Source organism: Falco biarmicus, chromosome 6 (assembly GCF_023638135.1).
Source record: "Falco biarmicus isolate bFalBia1 chromosome 6, bFalBia1.pri, whole genome shotgun sequence".
NCBI classification, from domain to species: Eukaryota; Metazoa; Chordata; class Aves; order Falconiformes; family Falconidae; genus Falco; species Falco biarmicus.
In genome coordinates, this window is record NC_079293.1 from 40,422,316 (window position 1) to 40,442,295 (window position 19,980).

A 19,980-nucleotide genomic window follows, 5' to 3' on the forward strand; every position below is an offset into this window, starting at 1 on the left:
TGGAGATTGATTAAATGCCTCTGCTTCCCTTCAGCTTTAATCACACCCAGCAGCTGTTTATCGCTTAGAATACTTTAGATCAATAGAGCTTATGCCTTACTTATACCTTTAAAATAGTATACTCTATACCAGCTCCCTTGAAACTGCAAGCAGTAATTACAGTAAGTGATCATACTCTGCAGAGTTAAAAGTAAGTAGCTGTTATAAAATTGACAAAATCATCGCAGCCACTAGTGTAAGACACTTTTGAAAGGTGGACTTTCCTAGTTGCAAACTTGTCCCAAGTTCTTTGATAAAGGAGGGACTGGAAAGTCTGTGTGCACAATTCTGCTCAGACCCTGCCATCAGGTGGAACATAAGGGCCATGAGACAGAGCAGGACACCTGCCCCATCAAATACAGAGCTGTCCTCCAAGAGCACAGCAGCAGAGGCAAGGCCAAGGGTAAGGTTACCAGGAAGTCCTAAGCACAAATGAGAATACCCCAGGTTAGATGGTAGGGCAAAAAAAGCCATCAATTTTAATGATTCTATGAGATACACTCATGTCTTGTGACTGTGCTCAGCCAGCAGTTTCAGAAGCATTACATCAATAAAGCTTTAAGCATATTTTGATTCCATAAAAATAAGCAAAATCCTACTGAACACAGTGTGCAAACTCGTACTGACTTCCACAAGCCCAGGACCTCACTCTCTGTGTTAATCATGGCAAGTTAAGTGAATGAAAGTTAACTTCAGGCATTAAATCATCAAATCCAGATGAAACATACTGGAAAAGTCCATTTCATCACACTGCCAGACAAGACAAGACAAACTCTTGGCTGGTGCATTGAAAAGACAAATATTTGGATAGGAAAAGAAAGAGCGGGTAAAGTCATTGCTTCTAAAATGATATGTTATGGAAAATCATTGCATCACTTTTACTAGCAGTTCACAGCTACTCATTAATTTTGCAAAACTGCAGCAGCTGCTACTCTCTGAGGTCTTCTGGAGCAGCAGAATATCTTGCCTGCTCATAAGGGGACAAAAAGCAATGCCCAAGAGTACCACTACAAGAAAAATGGTGTTTATGTGAAAGGTGACAAGATTTGGTTCATTTTATACACAGCCAGGACCTGTGTTTGAAAGAGACAATATTGGGATTGTTTTTTCCACCCACACATCCACAGCAATACAGGTCATTTTCTCTGGCAGGAAAGAAACTGTAATGTGGTATTTAATGTTGTGTTGTGTCAACAAATACATAGCACACCAGGATTTAGGAACTCTTTAGGTAGGCTAGCCCACGAAACCTCACCTGATACTGGCACAGAAAAGGGGGAGGAGTGAGAAAATTGTCAGATCACTTTAAGAAGCACTGCAAAATATGTCACGTACCATTTTGCTTTGTTAGAGATTGCGGTATATTGAGTTAATGATCATTAAAATCCAATTAAGAACAGGGGAAACAACTCTGGATGCTTAGAAGGCCCCAGCCTTCCAGTCCATCAGACAAGGGAAGAAGAAAGCAGATAAAATGAGATAAAGGCAGCCTGCCATTATCATTGTCATTCAAAAGAGGAGGAATGCTGGATAATCTAGAGCTTTTCCTTTTTATTTTGTTTTGCTGTTTTTCTCTGACCTGTCTGGGGTTTCAGCTGTTAAAAAAAGGAGGGAGATACAGGAAGGCAAGCTCTTCAAGTTTTGAACCCACCAAACACTTCACATGTTTCAATTTCTGCCACTTTTGTGTTCCTTTTCACACTACTAACCACTTGAAAGCATCTTGCAGGGGAGAAGCTACCAGAGAAAATAGTTTTAGATGCTCCTTGTTTATTATATGCAGATCAAGCAGTTCTTATTAACTCAGTTTCCGTTCTTTCTTCATAGGTAGCAGTGCTGTGATATTATTTGCAAGCAGCCAAGGTAATTACCATCCAGCAGGGTCCAATTGTTTTCAATTAAAAGCTTGACTGAAGTCTTTAGTTTTTAATACCATTGTGACCATCTGCTTTCACTGAAGTTCATCAGCAAAGGCACAAGCCTCATTCTAATGCTGCTTAATTATATGGAGGATTTTTTTTTTTTTTGGTCAGAGATTCATTTTTCCCTGCTAAAGAAATGGGCAGCAAAGGGACTGCCTGGGTTCACTAATAGCCTGCAGCAAGATGAAGTATCCGGGAAGATCATCACCTTCCTGGGAGATCCAGTTGTTATCACACTGGCAAGAAGATCCAGGGGACCAACAGGAGAAAGCAGTTAACCTCGGCTGCCCTCCTTTCCCTCCCTTCACTCACTTGCCTCCTTTTTCTCCCAGCAAATCTGAAAAGGCCACAAGGAAGAGGAGTTCATCTAAAAATAGGCAGTATGGTCCTCCCTTGCTGGTTACACTTTTGGACTCCGTTCCAGGCCAGGAACGCAGGCAGACTCTCCCGTCTGGGCACCCGCTCCCTCATCCTTGCACGTGCAGTGAATCTTTTGCAGTCCTGCATCATGTCAGGTCTGAGGATCTCCAAATCCCTTACAGGCATTCATTAAGCCCTGCACAATCCTCAGGAGAAGTAAGTAAATATAATTTTCCAGATGGGGAAATTAGGGCGGCACGAGGTTAAGTGACTAGCCTGAGGCCAAACAATAAATAAGTGGCAGAATCAGCATGAGGAGCTGCAAAGACCCAGGTTTAATGAAAGTCTCTTGAGTGCTCAGCTCCAGTAAAGGAAAAACAACACCCCAACCCTCAAATCCTCAGGACACTGAACTCGTTTACTGCAGCTCTGCTTTATATGTGCCAATGTTAATAAGCGTGACTTAATATTTCCAACTGTACTGTGCAAAGAAAGGCATTTTGTAGATTTAATGCAGGAACTGCTGTCTCAAGGCAGGGAAGCACACTTGATATTGTTCATACCATCGACCCAGGCAGACGCACAGCTTCCTTACAGATGCCTGCTGCCGTTTCAGTTACACATGGTTATTTTCAAGGACTGGCCCCTCAAGAGGCAGGTACTTTGCCAAGTACCAATTAAAGAAGAAGAATATGTGGTACAACACTGTCAAAGCTGTGGAGATGTGCTACACTGCTCCAGTGGCAGTTTGAATCCCTTAAACAAGAAGCCAGAGGCCTTTCCATCTTCTCAGATGTATAGGTACGCCCATCTCTCAGGTAAATCCCAGAACCATTCATCCAAGACTTACAGCCCTGCTCCTCGCTAATCTTTGGGGAGACAGAAAGTTGGGTTTTACCCTTGCAGCTGGGGGTGCCTCTCTCCTTGGCACATATCTTCACTCTCAATGCACTGTTAGATCCATGTTATGCTCTGTCCCAAAGGCCAGCAATCCTGCTCCAAGATGGTACATGATGCAGGAGCACTAAATCTATATCAGGGCTGTTATACAGCCAAGTCCAGGTCTTTTATGCTATATTGAGACCTCTACAGATGCTATGCAGCAAAGGCATTGAAACTGGAATCTGAGGCTTGGGAGATAATTACTTCAGAAAATGGTGTAAATTAGTATTTTGAAAGGCTTGAGGTGTTGCTGTTCAACTACCTTCAGCTATTGTAAATCTAATGCAATTTGTTTCCATACAGATTTCTTTTAAAGCTATGTGTAGTATGTGTCCTAAATACATAATTACACACCAGAGTATAATGGCTCATTTGGGGTTATTTTGTAACCAATACACATTTTAAAAGCAAATTCTGAAGGAATATGCAGCAACAAGCATGCAGCACACATTCTGGAAGATGGTTTTTCTTACACTTTGGAAGATGGTTTTTCTTACACTTTCGCTCCTAAGAGGCTCCCAAAGGCCTATTCCTGCCAGAGAAACATACAAGAAAGACTGAGAAGAAATAAAACCTTTCTTTAAGAACGACCTTGAAGGAAACATAACGATCCTGTTAAGAAAATAGTCCAGTAAACACGTTTTTGGCATGGGTGTCCTGTGAATTGGATGGCCTCGGAAATTGGTAATAAGATTTCGCATCTTTTCTTCCTGTGTTTGAAACTAATTTGTGCTCATAGCAAGTCAGCATAGCAATTGCAAAGTTTTTCAGTGACCTGTGTAAAATCATTTTGCAGCTCTTATGGAGCTATGTTTGCACAGCAAGAATTATTGAGAAATTTCTGTCCTTCTGCAAAGTGCTCTCCATAATCCCCGAACAAGCCAGTTTCCATTGAAAAGTCCTACAACAAGAGCAATAATGCATCAATGCATGCAAGTGAATGATTTCAACAGCACTTGGATTGATGTGAGTCAGTTGGGGTTGATCTCTAAGAATATTTCAGACAACCACTCTCACTTAAGTTACTAGCAGTTCAACATGCTGCTTTATTCACTAGTTCTAGCCAAAAACATTTGGACTTCTTTCCTTCTTTTGTAACTCCATAAGTTGCCATAAGACAAGGAGCTGCCTTTTGACAAGAGTGCATGACCAGCAGTTCCTTTCCTTCCATCTTCTCAGCAAGCTCCCAACACCATGGTTCATCCTGCTTAATTGGAAGGATTTAAAGCTGAGACGCTGAAATCAGGTACCATCTGTGTCAGGAACCAGGCACTTCCAAAGGGCCTCTAAGACCTAAATCTCCCTTCAGAAGCATTTCTCTTTCTCCAACAACTACAGAGGCAATTTAGCACAAACGTGCTCCTAATTTTGGCACTTGAGTTAATTGCTTAAAGAAAAATAAAAATTGATCAAGTCTGCCTCTTTGAAACTACTTGTTAGCTATATTTAAGCAGAGGAGCTATGGGATGTAACAAGATCCCTGTTTTAAAGATGAAAGGGAGATAAATACCTTGCTTTCTACCTTATGGTCACTGCGTGGCAAAGCAAGACTTAAGATATTATGAGCCTGAGCCCCGCTGAGCAAAGCCAATGGTGTAGTCTGTGAGAATCCGTTTAGGCAAAGGGGCAGGGGCCTGTAGGACAATGAAATATCAGTCTTTGTGCAAATAACAAGGACTTGTTCTGCTTTGGTATCTACTGATGACTCTATAGCATTCTTCACAGCAATAAATAAATTAACCCACACTGTCATGCAGGGAGGTTTTGCCCATCTTTGTAGAGGGGACCGAAACAAGCACAGAAGGCAGCTCACATTTAGCAAAGGCAGGAGGAAGTGCTTGAACTGCATTGTGGCTAAATATGAGGCTACGCTATCAAATTTTACATGCAAAGTATACAGTTCATCCCACTTGCTCTGTCATTAAGGGCCTGTCCCCTACGCATCTGTACTGTACAGACATATGTTTTCCTGCCCATGTGGCAAACCCGTGCACCAGTGAGCAGACAAGGCCTGCACATAAACATCCATGAAGTATAGCTATAGGTTTCTCAGTTTGTTTCTGGAAATGCAAGTGAGTCTGAGGGAGGCTGACATGGAAAAAGACAACAGTGTTTGAATGGAAGGTAATAATCTCTTCCTTATCAAGTGAAATAATCCCATTTTCTCTACTATTTTCAACGTAATATGACTAAATTAAAAAATCCAAATGTCATTTTATTTTCTCTTTGCTCTTTTGATTAAACAAATAAAAATTCTACAGAATTTTAAAGTGAAAGTACATGAAAAATTACTCACAGCTGTGGGATTTGCCCTGAAGATCTGGAGTACCTCCCTGCTGGAGCTTCAGAGTGAGGAAAGCTTCATTCATTTACCTTCTTCTAAGCTGCACATTCACTGAATCCAGATGGGATCTGAATTTTCAGTGTATGTATTTCAGGTCAAAGAGCTGCAATATTGGTGTTCAGATTTTACCATACTTTCTCAGACCTGAGGAAAAATGAGATTTCCAAGTGCATCTGCATCATAACAACACTATTGTGTCTCATAGCCTGTTCTTTTTAGATCTAATAATGTTGCAGCTCAAGTCAGAGGCAATTGAGCCTAATGAGATGGATGAGTGGAAAAGGATCCTTCAGCCTCAAGACACGAGAGGTGTGCCACACCAGTTAGTGTTAAGGGGAAGGCTGATTGCTCTTATGGGTCTTTCCAGATGATCTCTACGTTTTGATTTCCTGACTTCTTTGCCTCTTCCCCCTAAGTTGGCCCCCCATTCCCTTTTTTAAGAAACATATATGGTGCAGCAAAATGCTTCAGAATCAGCTGAAAGTGAGGGGAAAGAAAACTAATATCTCACACTTTGTACATTTTCTTCTATGTAAAAGGAAAAGCTCTCTCATTTTTTCCACTGTCCTTATCCCTTCTTAAAGCACCCAGACAGCTTAAAGACACAGATGTAGTGTCTGAGTATCAAGAATCTATGTGAAAAACAATATTATCAGAGTATCACTCTGAAAACCTGTATTTCAGTGAGCTTTGTGCCATTTCCTGAGTAACACCCTCACATCTCATGTACTGTCTTATAATTACAAAAAACATAACTTGGTATAGCATGCACTATGTCAGCTTTGATTATGCCAGCAGAGAAAGACATGGGATACAGAGAGAGAATAAAAGAAAAATGATGGCTGTCTACTGGCTTATCAATTTACATCTCTCTACAGTAAATCTAAGCCCTTTCTGCTGTCAGTCATGCACTCCTACGGCAGTGATTGCTGGAATATGAAAATCACAGCTTTGAGATCCATTTGTACATCCACGTATTTGCACAGCCTTTCTGGGTTTATTGCTTCAGTGGCTGCAGCACTCCCCATCGGTATGGGACCTGGGATTTTAAGCGTGACGTTTCCCCCTACTATGTAGCTTAGGTGCAACACTTCATACCAACACTCTCTGAATCACCACCTTTCCAGCTGAAGTTATGAAGGAAGATGGAAAGAAACTCTCAGGAAACAGTAAAGGTAACAAATGGTCATGTGTTAGGTGACATATTTCAGGCCTATAAATCCCAATATGATGTTGTGATTGTGGCTAAAAATAACACAACTCTTCATCAAATATTTACTGTCACGTAAATAGCTGCCTAGCCAGCATCATGCTTTTGAACATGTTAATAGCAACTGCATATGTTTGGCTAAAATGACACACTGGAAATTAAATGAAAACAAGAAGACATGAACAAAAACCACCTCACTGCTGCCATCGCCTCTGTAGCAACTGTCAGCAGCAAAGAGCAGCTTCCTGGAAATTTCAGAAGCATGGTCTTCAGAAAAAAAAAATCATACTTGTTACAGGCACAACAGATGGTTATGCACACACATACACTACAACTAAATTTCCTGTGACCTGAGCAGTAATTTAGGGCCTCACCCTTCCCCAAGCTCTTTCCCATCAGGACCCACATCCAGGAGTGCAGTGAGGTTTCTTGCTGTTGTAAAATACAAACAGTGGTAGGAAAGCATTTTTTCAAACTTTTTATGCACCCAATGAGGACAAACATTCTACCACATAAAATTTCCCACAGGTCCACATGAAACTAGCCAAGAGCAAAAGAAGAAGAATCAAAAAGAATTGTCCTCACCTTAAGAACTGCCCTCAGCTATTCCCTTAACATGGAGTTAAGTGTTAAAATCTGTAGCAGAGTACAATCCTCATCTAAATACTTGAATGCAAATTGCCTCTAATGGGTTAAGAATTGTCACGCAAGGAAAACAAAAGCCACTGGAAAATATGGCAGGATAATAAATTACTGTTGATTTCTTGAACTTACGTAAGTTGATTACAATCCCTTAGAAAACTCTCCAAGCAATGTTTCTGTCTTAAAATTCTGTCATATTCATGCGCTCGGCTTTTGAGCTGCATTCCGTAAAGCAAGTACAATTCTTCCAGATCAGCAAATCTGTACAATATGGCAGTGTTTGGTTCCCACACTGAATAAAACATGGTCTGTCCTACCCAATCCATTGATTAGACTCGGCATTATTTTCTCACTATAAACATTCCTAATAGCTTTGGACCATTTTCATCATGAAGTAACAAGAAGAGCAAGAAACCACTACTGCCTTTAAAATAAACACATACATTACGTTTTGGGTTTTTTCCTTGTGTAGAGGCTGATCCCCTAGTGCCTGGCACTCTGTGGGGCTTCTACTGCAGAAGGTTATTTCCTCCTTGCCATCTCGTAAAATCACACATTTCCAGTGTCTGGGAGGAAGGGGTATTACAAGCAAGTAGATGACAACAGAGAGAGCAGAAGGCCAACATTTTCATAATTTATCCTTAATTTTAACCGGGAAAGATATTTGAGTCCTGGAGGTTGATATGAATCAGTAAGGAACCTTATCTGGGGAACAGAAAATTACTAGCAACAAACACCATTTGGCAGTATTCATTGTTGGTAATAAATAACCAAAATAGTATTTTCTATTTTTGCAGCTCCTTAGACATCCGCTGGAAGACAGTCACCCTTATGCACCATCAGGAGGAACAGTGCTGGGATTAATCTAAGATCCGCTGAAGTCAGTAGCCTGTTACTGACAGCGGCCAACAGAGGATGTCCAGGAGGCAGTAAAAGAGCGAAGAAAACCCACAGTGAGCCACAGTTATAGCTTTGCATTGCTCTTCCATGTCCATGTGTCATTTGAACCAGCATGACTTTTCACTTCAAGCTCCTGCCAGCTAAAATTGCCTTGGTGAGTCAGACAGAACCCAGGACTTAACGCAGTGAATGTCCAGCCTTGAGTTTTAACTACCAGGTCTTGATAATCTTGCCAAAAAACTTGGAAGACATATCTATGCCCATTACACCAGAAAGTCCATTAAAACACGATTCAGTTTTTCACCTACTCCATGTTCTTTCACCTTTGAGACATGTTTTTGCATGAGAAGTACTTGAATGACAGCCCTAGCAGCAGCCTATCGCACCAGAATAATAAAGGATTAATTACCTCCGTCATCAGCACTCTATTATTATTTGCAGCATCAAGCGCCTGCTCTTTTCTTGTGAGCTACAAAATGCCTGGGAACACAGGAAAAAAGACACTGTGCATTAATTCAACAAGTCTTCTAGCCTGCACCTGCGTTTAATTAGTTACTCTCAAATCAGACCTGAAGAGCGAGAAGCTGCAAGTGAGAGCGCTGCTGACTGCTGGCCTGGCTGGACTGCCAGTGTAATTAATTGCATTCTTACTGTGGCTCTGTCCTCTGTGCAAACAAAAGTTAATCATTCACTGGGAAAGTCTGAGCTGATGTTTCTCTGCCGTTGGAGCCAGAACATAGAACATTTCCATAACAACATCCTATACTTTGTATTTACTGCTTGCCTCTCAAAATTACATGCTGACCACCTCAGTGCTGCTGGAGACCTACAAGGAGGCAGGGGTGAGAAAGTATACAGGGAAAAAAGTGAAAATCTGAACTAGAGAGGTGCTGACCACAGAAAAACACCACTCAGCAGCTGTCTCGAAAACAAAGGCTTGCTTGGGCAGAGGTTTGGCAAAACAGCAGCTAATAACCTGGCTGTGTTGGCATTCCTCTGGCCCTCAACATTACAGTGTTCATGCAAGATTGAAGCTATTCATACATATTAATGTCTGTATCCTCAAAGCACTCTTTCAGAAAGAGGGAAGCATCTTTATTGCTATTTAATACATGACCATGGCTAAAGGACCTTCTCCAAAGTTTCCACAGAAACCAGCAGAAAAGCAAGGTCCACTGCACCTTGGCGCGGCTGCTGTTTTCAGCACAAGAACGTCCCTCTGCCAGGAGCTCAGGCAACACCTCACCAGAGGGCTGGCAAGAAGACAGTGCAGAAACAGATGTTTAGGCATGGGGCTGATACCTCCAAACCAAGCGGTACCTGTGGAGTGTGTCTGAATGGAGAGGACAAGGTACAGGTCTGAACAGGAGCCTTGCACTTTCATCGCTGCAAAGGAGCATGTGGGTTACTGCTCACAGCTCCATGTCTTCTGCTCCTTCCTCCAAGGGTGGCCAGCACTGTTTCCAGGTGTATTCGTGGGGCTGGAGCGAGGACGGGAGGGAGAGGGATGGCAGAGCTTGGCAAGCCTGGGAACGAGGAGGCATTTCCTTTCCCTGCTTGCTGGGATAACCCTCTGGGGCGACATGAGCTTTCTTCCATATGAATAAACTGCGAACAGGCTGTTTGTTTGCAAAGTGAGGGGAGAGAACCAACCAACGAAAACCTTCGAAGCTTTTGAAACATGCAGTTTAGAAATTATGGGCTTTCTTTTGAAATCTTCTTATTTCACTTTTTGAGAGCAGCCTGGTACATCTCTTTTTAAAATTAATGGCATATACTTGATCAAAAATGCTAAAATGCTGGTTCCAGTAAATTACACAGATAATTAAGCCTAATTTCAATAATGCTCTAAAACACTACTAATAAATCTGTGGGTTCTTGCATTCTTTGAATATAGACAAGCTACTCCACAAACACCAAATTCCACCCTTACAGCTTCTTTCCTGTCGCGCTTTGGCAACCCCAAGCTAAATTCTGCTGTCAGTTATAGCCCTGTAAGTCTGGAGCAATTGCTTGTCCTCGGTGGCATAACTCAAGATTACAGCTGTGTAAATGAGCACAGAATGTATCTTGAAACGTTGTAAATCTGACCTTCAGCTTGCTTCCATGAAAAGGGAAAACACACAAACTTGTTTTCACATCCAGTAAGCTTTTTAAAAAACTACCCTGCATAAATATTACAATTTCATTCATAGATATACCAGTATTAAAATCAAGTTAAAACTGCCCAGTATCTAGGTCTACCAGGAGGGGGCAAGATGCCGAGTGTTACATTTTTGAGCTACCACAAGCCACACTTGCTTTTAATCACTGGTATGCACTCTGGCCCCCTGTTGTGGTACATTAAGACCTTCAGCTTATTGCTGGTTGGAAGGTCACTGTCTGACCTCAAGGTGTTGCAGCATTTCATCACCAGCAGCACTTGAATGTTGATCACCCAGCCTTCATGAATGCTGATCATCCAACCTCCCAACCCACCTGGCTGGGTCTAGTGTTTTGTGGGGGCTCAGGGAGTGTGCACCTCCCAGGCCACCGGAGAGTGTGACAGCTCTGCAGACCTGGCCATCACCATTGCTCCTGCTGAGCTGTTATCTCACTGTCCCCTGAAAAGCTGATCCAAGGCTTCTGGGGCCACATCTTCACATGGGAATAGACAGATTCAGTCCTAGTGCCCCCCTGTGCAATGGGGTTTTGCTCTGGCTCAGCAGCACTTCTGTCTGCACTCTCAAAGTACCTGCGAGCAGAGGACCAGGGAAGAGAAATCTCCCCTGTTGTCCCGACTCCTCATGATAAGCAGGCCCAGCAAATAAGAAGAACACTCCCACAGCCCTGAGTACTTTCCCAGGCTCCTTTTAGCCACCATTTCTCTGAAGGGTACTGTAGAAGACTTGTCAAACGGAGGGTATTGTAACACACTTACCAAACCGAGTTAAAAGGAGGAATATCACAAAAAATAGGCTCCTAAACAAAGCACAAAAATGAAAAGAGAAAGTAGTCGTTTCAAAGTCCTTAGTTTGTAGAAGCACAAGTTAAATAATTTATTATTTTTCTAAACAACTGTTTTCGGAGAAAACTTCATTTGCCAAAAGTGCAGCACAATCCTTGCAGGGTTGCCATCTGCAGTTATGAAGGCATGTCTTAGTTATTACTTATAGACACATCTGAAGTGCTAGCTACATTCAGGCCAGAAAACAACACCAAAATGCTACACAATGAGTGCTCTTATACATGTTGATTTTGATCATCAGACTGTCCAAATCTCTTTGCCCTGTCCTGATAAAGCCACGTAACATTCAGAAATCTCTATCAGGCTCTTAAGTATAACAAATTACTGGCCTATACATTCAGGACTTCTATCTGCCCCAAAAATAAAATGATTGCTCTGTACTACAGCACACAGCTGGAAAAAGCTAGACAAAGATGCACATATCCGTGGCAGCGAGGATATCTAACAATGGAAGAAAACCTTGCAAAGGATATGCCAGCATTTTATTCACTTCTAGACTGCATTATTAACCTCTGGCATTACCCCAAATTAAGTCACTGTATTTATGCAAAATACTTTTAAACAAGTGGCATCTCTTTTCCTCATTTCTAACTTTCTTGAAGCGTAATTTGATGCATTACCATAAATGAATGAAAGAGCCATGAAATCTCATCAAAATGTGAAGGGAGACTCTATCCAGGTACAACAGCCTGCAATTCACCTGCCATTGGGGGGCTGCTTTTAAAAAAATGGACGAAACTCACTTTGTGCTGATTGCTATTTTAACCACTTTAAATATTTTAAAATAACATTTCCATTCTTCTTTCTACATTAAGGAGTGAAAGTGTTTTCCATTTTAATTCCCAAACTGAAGAAGCAATAGAACAGTGTTTGAAGAAGCCATTTCACATACATGTCAACACAGACATGTACCTGTAGATAGCACAAGGGGCAATATTCTTGATTAGCACCATGAACAGATCAACAGACTAGTAGGAAACCGTGGCAGATCAGCCAAAGACCTGTATCAATGATGAGAAATAAGAGGAAATTTCTCTACTTGACAATGAAAACAGTTTCCATGATAAAATCTTCCTAGTGCCTGGTTTGTTTTCGAAACTCTGTAGGATCTGCAATTCCTTCTGCAAAAGGGGGCTGTTTCTGTGGATTGGAACAAAATTAGCCACAGGTATTTAAACTGAAAAATCATTAATAAAATTACCTAGATTAAATTTATTCTTGGGGTTTTTTCCTCCCTTCCTTCCCACTAGCTTATCACTTCTTCAGAGTTTGTCTTGATCTAAATGTCACTGCAAACTGATGTGCTGGGTGCAGAATAATAAATTTCATCCAAGACCTTTGGAGTTACAGGTCATTTAATATAGTAACTGTGGGCGAGCTGGGCCCCCATTGTGCTCCCACTAATGTCAATGAGTATTTCTTGCCCGTGAGTTCAGAAATGGATACCATCTCTGGCTGTGACAGACTGCTCCTAATCTAAATTTGTCACACACTGCCACTGTCTGTACCTCATTTTCTGGGTACCCATCTTCAGGCATCCAAAGATTAATTTGCAGAGTAGGCAGGTGCTATTGGAAGCGGAGGAAAGACAATCTCCTCTTTGTGCGCAGAGACTCTTGCCGTTTAGATGCAGTTGCTGTCCTTCACGCACAGCCCTTGCGAAGGACTCTTCCCGCTTCCATTCTAAAGGCAGGCAAGTAAATGCAGGTGCAAAGGGGAGAGCTTATCTGCTTATTGCTTTGTGTCTGCAGCAGAGTGGCAATAGTCCAGGGAAGCAGAGAACATAAAAAAAGGAAACAAGAACTGGGAATTTATGCCCAGGACACACACACACAAAAAACCCCCAGAAAATTAAAAAAAAAAGAAATCCAGACAAACAGCCAGTTAGTGCTGGCAGAAAGCTGAGTGCAAAGACACTGTCACTTGCACTTTGTTTCTGGCTGTGGTCAGGATTTGTATGTTTTTGCAAAGAAGCCCATCCTGCATTAATAGCCAACAAACCAACCAAACCCCCCAGAAACCAACCATTTTCTTCTTTTGGTAAAAACTAACCATGACCTCTAGTATCTGGTTAACTTATCAGGTGGAAAAGATTAACATTATGAAGTTCCAAGGAATTTCAACAAAAGCAAGGTCCTGGAGTTCCCTACGGGGACCTTCTCAGTTAGCTGACCCTCTGATTTTCCTCTCTAAAACTAAGCTTTTCAGGAAAAAAAAAGAATAAGAGCACTTCAGTGCACCCAGTCATCTGTAAATATGCACAGGATGAAGATGTTCCACTGAGAATGCCACAGGGAAAAAATGACTGATCCTCTGCAGAGTCTAGGAAACCCAAAACCCCCTACTGAATAGTGAGAGTGAAAAATAAAGAGATAAAATAAACCCAAGCCAACCAGAAAGGATATTTATTAAGTCAGGAAGCACCATCCATCCATAGCCCAATGTTTCACTTCATATTTCTTGTATGTTTCAATATTTTTTTTTTCTGGGCTGCATAATATACCGTTCATTAGTTGCATGCACATATATTAGTCCTAAAGACTGAACAGTTTCCCTTGCCAGCTTTTCCACATCAGATTTTCCCATGTTTATAACGTCCTTCTCTGTTGCTGCAAGACAGACCTATACAAACAAAAATCAATCCCTGCCTGACTGCACAGGGAGACGCTGACCCTGAGTAACCACCACGTGCAAATGGTGTGGACAGTCTAGATTCCACTCCTTTGACCTGTTCAACTCTTGGAAGATGAAAAGCAGGTCAGGATTTTTGCAACAGGACTTCTTTGATTTTTTTCAACAGAATTGTCCTCCTGGGGTCTCCATATCACTATGGGAGGAAAGGAGTTGCTGCCTGAACACAAGGCAAGCCCCTGGCATACAGCAGCTCAGTAGAATGTGGACTTTGCAAACCCTTAGATGTGTGTTTAAGCATACAAGTAGCAGGTGAAACTCTGGCTCCAATAATGTCCATGGCAGTTTTGCTGTCAACATCAATGGGGGCAAGATTTTATTCAGTGGGATTAATTTGTGAGATTAATGTAATGGACCATGGCTCAAATTGTTCTTTACTCATCAGAAATGAACGATACTGCGTTTGAAGTAATACCAGATAACCAAATTACACATGCAAATAAACACATTATGATGGGCTGCAGCAGTGTAAGTGAAAAACATTATTCACCTTTCAGGAGAAAAGAAATAGTTTTTTAATGAACCTTTAATTTAATCTATCCCTTTAGAATATTATCTTAAGAGAAAAACTTATTACCCTTTAGGAAAATACCCATAAAAGAGGCTTCCCAGGTAGCTCTCATGAAAACATTCAAAATAGATGTGAATACACACTCTAGGTTTCCATAAATGTCAACATTTATTTCTGGTAAATATTGTCCATTGCTTTATCTCTGCCAGTGGTATCCCCTCAGACCAATAAATCCATGCAGGAGACCATAACTACTTATTACTCTGATCAGATTAGCAATGATTACAAGTGACTGCTGTATAGATGTACTGGATGGTGTCTGAACTCTTCCCCCATGGGATGTTAGCCTCACACCTCTGGATGACCACCAAGAGAGATTTTCCTGATCTCAAACTGTGCGGGTGTTCCTGGCAAACCAGGAAAGCACAAGGTCTGCCCCTGCTCTCAGGTCAACGTGACCACCGAGCATTTGTTAATGATGAGTTGTCCCACAGCTAAAAGGGCCATCTTAACACCCTACACTGCCTTGCTACATACATCTACCTGGCTGACAGTAGGAAGTTATCACATATACTAATCATACAGACCAGAGGTCAGGATAATTTAACATTTTCTTCAGAATTCCCCTAAGAAGAATTGCCATGCCCATTTCTCAAATGTCTGTCTGTACCAATACAGGCCTATAAAGAGGCCTTTGGCTACGGCTGTGGCAAATGGCAACCATTGCCAAAAAGGTGGGGTCATATGGAGAAAAGACTCTGCTGAAATGGAAAGAACTAAATTCACCCTGGGACTGCATTAAGCATACAGGGTCCTGCAAAGCAGTCCCGAGTGCAGGGAAGCGGAGCGTAATACAAAGCAATTCACTGGTTTCCCAAAGAAGACAATACTCGCTGCAGAGGGCTCATGGCCAAGAAAAATAGAGATGTTCTGATTGTACATCTGCCCACAGGCTAATTTTATTGTGGGAGAAGGGAGCCTTGGAAACTATTTTCCATTGCAGGACATCCTTGGTGATGATGAGAATGCACAAACTGCCCATTCTTTCTCTGGGAGTGAATTGTCCCTGGTTTGCACCAGATGTGAAGAAGTTTGCTGGCACAAGGTCGCCTTGAACCATGTCTGAGGATTCTAGAGGAGCAGAAGGTGAAGATGAAAGCAAGAACAATTTCGTAAGAATGTGGAGAAGGTCCTTTAGACTTTTGCTAAAGTAAAAAAAAAAAACAAACAAAAAAACCCCAAAAAACCAAACAAACAAAACCCAGTGAACATGGAGTGTTCCTGTATGAAAGGACACTCAGGAGTGCCCCTGAGTGAAAGCCCACCCCTACCTCAGCAGAAAGAGAAATGGAGCTATGGAAAAGTAGCCGTAACAATATGTAGCATTCAGACTTGCTGTGAACTTCTCTTTTACTGACCACAAGCAAGGAACACTCAAGGGAATCCAAGGGAAATAAATACATCTTGCGCTACTGGTGAAAAATACTTGTTCTGTGGTGAAGGAGTATGGATAGGGACGTGGGGAGAAGAGAAATACTGGGAAGCCACTGCGGTAACTGAGTCTAAATAGCAATTGCAGTTAAATGTCTGGCAACCTTGCCTCTGTACAAGTAATGATCTGTTCAGGGCTCCTGAAGCTGTTCTCAAAACATGCTCTAACAACGAGGCATTTCAACTGTTTCAAACTCATGCTGAAGACAGTTAATTCTTATAGATGGAGAAGGCCAAATGGGTGGCTTGACCTTGGAACTTGGCCTGGAAGGCGTTCTTAACCTCAGCAAGGAAAGTGTTGTTCATTTTGCATAGCAAAGCCTGAGAAGAGGGCATGAGAAACTCAGGGATGTGCTAGTGACCTGCTTTGGTTTTCTGTTCACTTAAACTCACCTCAAGCTTCAAATTGAGTCATTTCTCCATTTGCTACAAACATTCCCAAGCCCCATGGGGTATGAAATCTGATCCAATACTTTTCCCAACAAGTTGCTGCCCAGACCAAGAAGTTGGGAACACTGGAACAAGTTCCAGGTCAAACCTTCCCAGGTCTGGGGGAGGATAAGGCCTTACCTGTAGCCTTCTGCTGAGAACTGGCCCTCCAGCCCAAAGACCCTTTCACCTTCAGTCAAGGGTAAATGCAGCAAGGAGAGCCCTGCCCTGAGAGCCAGATAAACCTGCTCGCTCCTTTCCACAGGGTGGACAGAGCGTTTCCTGAGATGCAGCTCCTCCATCTGCAATAACAGCAGCTGGTCTGTCTTCTGAAAGGTGGAAGGTACCTATCACCTAGATTGCTGTTACTGGAGCTATTCTGACCTTGGGTGTTGACATGGGTACGGAAGATACCAATGGGCAATGATCCCTCTCACCTTTCAATCTCTGTGCTGGCTTATTCTGTTGAATAGCATGCCTCAGCCTATGGGCTGGAGCCTGAACTGAGTCACTAAATAGCTTCACTGCAGTTAGATACATTTAGATGTTGCCTCCAAATCCTTCTCAAGCCCATGTAAAGCCCTTAAACTTGAACTTCGTGAAGGTTGTGTTTATAAAAGGTGCTTTAAATGCTAGACTCTTGTCCCCTTCCTATGCAGCTCACCTGCTTTCCAACAAGAATGCAGGGAAAATCCCTGATGTTATCTGCATCTGGATGCCAGGACAGCTGGGCTCTCCACAGCAACATGGGGAAGAGCCTTGAGAGATCCTGGTCACCACAACACAACAGCTGTCATGAGAAGGCCAAGCAGACTCTTGGGGTGAGGATGTAACACAGCACCAGTGGCTGTGATGCAGCAGCTCTCACATGGGCTAGCCCAATTTGTCTTTGCTTCCCGCAGCCCTGCTACTAGGAGCCACCCTTTCCAAAAGGGACACAGTCCATGTCTGCTGGAGCCCCACTGCCTCTCCAGGCTTCTTCCATCCACCCTCCCCAGGGCACCAGAAGCAGACCCCACACTTGGGATGTCCCCCAAGAACACACACCTGCACCACGGTGGGTGGCGCAAAACAAACACCCCTATAGTGGGAGATCAGTCAAGCTCCCATCCATCCCAGGCAAGAACCCTGTCACCTGCTGACAAGGAACACACCAGAAAACACAGAAATCTTCTCTGCTGCCTTCCCCACTTCTAGTCTAGCATAAATCATACCAAAAGGCAGACGACATAGAAGACAGCTCTTCCCCTTTGCTTACTCACTTGTCCCTCGAAGTGGAGGCTCCAGAAGGCTCAGAGCACTGTCCCTGAAGCTGTCCAGCCTGGTTGGAAGCAGAAGGTCCTGATGCAGGTGCCATGAAACCTAGTCTTGCAAGAGGTCATGTTGGAAGTGAGAGAGCTCAAGACAGGGTTTGAATTCGCCAGCTCCCCTCCAAGCTGCCCACTGTTTCCTTGGTGCAAGAAGAGCGAGCCTGGGACCTGTCCCAGCTGGAGTCTGAGATCCACTTTCCTCTCTGTGAGAGTCCAAACGCAAAGGGACAGAGCTTGTTAGCTGCAGAAGGCCTTCTCCTGAAGTCACTAAGAGATCAAGCAAAAAAAAAAAAATCAGTTCATTGAAAATACAAGCCCAAACATATTTCTTTGCATTTCCGTACACAGTACCTCGCAATATACCTTCTGCAAGTGCATTTTAACCATGTCTCTGTTGATCTTGCCTTGTGCCCACTCCAGCTTGTATTTAACTTCCCATAACAGACCATACATAGCTTTTGGCACAATAAAACAAATAGGTTTCTTCCTTTTTATTTGTGCGTGTCATTAACATTAAACACATAATGCTGCAATGACAATGGAATTGATGGCTTAATGGGATGAATTTTAATTTAAGTAATATTTCCATTAATCTAAAAGCTCTCCCTTAAAGTCTGCAGAATTTATTTATTGGAAAAATTCCAGCATAATTCTACTGAAAATTCTCCTCTGAATGATAATATGTCAGACTTTTAAGGTTCTCTGGCAGTTTTTCTTTTAGCTCTTGAATGTTACTGACATAAGAATACATTTCTCACAATTCTTCTGTGTAATGAAAAGAAAAAAGATAAAAGAAAAAGGAAGAGGGACCGTTGCAGAAATTACAGTAGGTGCAAAACACCACAGCCCCAGATTTGTCCCCTTGGCTGGAGAAGTGCATCCCAGATTTGTTACTGGTTTATTTTAGGTTACGGAAAATGCAGAGGATTAAAAAGGCAAAGGGAAGCAGATGCCATGCAGGCAGAGGCAGCTAAAAGCCAATCTCCATCCGAGAGCGCAGAGGCACTGCACCCAGCACAAGAATGTGTTTTGAAGCAAAGCTAAGCTGTGGCAGCTGAGGCTGGGACAGAGAGGTGCAGCTGTGCTAGGGGAGGCAGACAAGCAAGCAGCATTCCCGCTCTCAGAAAACAGGAAAATCCACCATGCAAACCAAATAAATGCTGGCCTGTGCTGGGTGTTCTCACACGCCCTGTGTTCATTCTCACCGGCTGCAGAGCACAGGGGAACAGGATGAAGCTGGAGCTGCCTCCAAGCCCGAGCTCTTCCCGCAGAGAGGGGCTGCTGCCGGTCTGCACGCAAGGGGCACAGCTCTGACCGTGTCTCCCCTAAGCATGTGCCATCAAGGGTGTGCGCACACATGTTGGCACGTGCTGTTCTGTGGGATGACAAACCCAGGTACTCTTCTGTCCAGACTTCTTTCAGGGAGAATAGGGAATACCAGAGACAAGTGACAGTTGTCGTCACATCGCTTCATGCACTGCTGGATGACACACACGATCCCTGGCAACTCCAATTAGGCAATGGAAAGTGCCTAAATAGTACGGTATGGAGCAGCTCCCCTGGGAGCACAGCCCTGAGCTCAGGATGCCACAGCTCTGTCCAGGCACATTTGTCCAGCCTTCACCTCCCCCAGCCTGGGGATGAGGTGGTTGTGCAAACACCGGAGAGATGCGGGCACGTGAGGATGACTACCTCTCTCCTAAACGGCAGCAGGCTCCCTGCCAGACATCCAGCGTGGAGCCCAGTGAGTCAGCGCAGGCGAGAGAGGCCCCCTCAGGCAGACCCACTGGACTTCTGTCCCCCGCCTCCGCCCCATGCCATCTGCCTGTGAGAACTGGCCAGGCCCAGGGCACAGCTGGGGCTGCAGCGTGCATGACAATAAGGCTCAGCAGCCCAGCACCACCCCAGGGCCAGGTCAGCACAGCCAGGTCCTCCACCCTGCTGCAGCTGTTTTGAAGACTTCAGATCCAAACTGAGCACACTGAGAAGCCACCTTGTCTGCTCTGGCCAGCATGGGTGGATGTCCCTATGGACATCAAGTCCTCTCCTGGGCTGCACAGGGGCTAGGTATAGGGCAGCAACTAAGACCCTGAAGATGTCCAGAGCAGCACTGGTGGGCAGCGCTGCTGTCCCCTCTTCTTGCTGCAGACCCAGGTTAAGCAGCAGGAGTGATGTCTGCGTC

At 43.4% G+C, this 19,980-nt stretch overlaps 1 long non-coding RNA gene across 3 annotated transcripts in view; it reads right to left on the reverse strand.

Annotated features, from left to right (window-relative positions):
* The window catches only part of LOC130151907 (uncharacterized), a 32,117-nt gene extending 13,846 nt beyond the window's left edge, over nt 1–18,271 (reverse strand). For 2 of the 3 annotated variants that reach the window (XR_008822790.1, XR_008822792.1), the window contains exons 1-2: nt 18,162–18,254; nt 17,751–18,065 (exon numbers count right to left, since the gene is read on the reverse strand). This is a non-coding gene — a long non-coding RNA (uncharacterized LOC130151907). Of the gene's footprint in view, nt 1–17,750; nt 18,066–18,149 lie in introns of all 3 variants that reach the window. The other variant, XR_008822791.1, reaches the window with a different exon arrangement.
* Between the last annotated feature and the right edge of the window lie 1,709 nt (nt 18,272–19,980).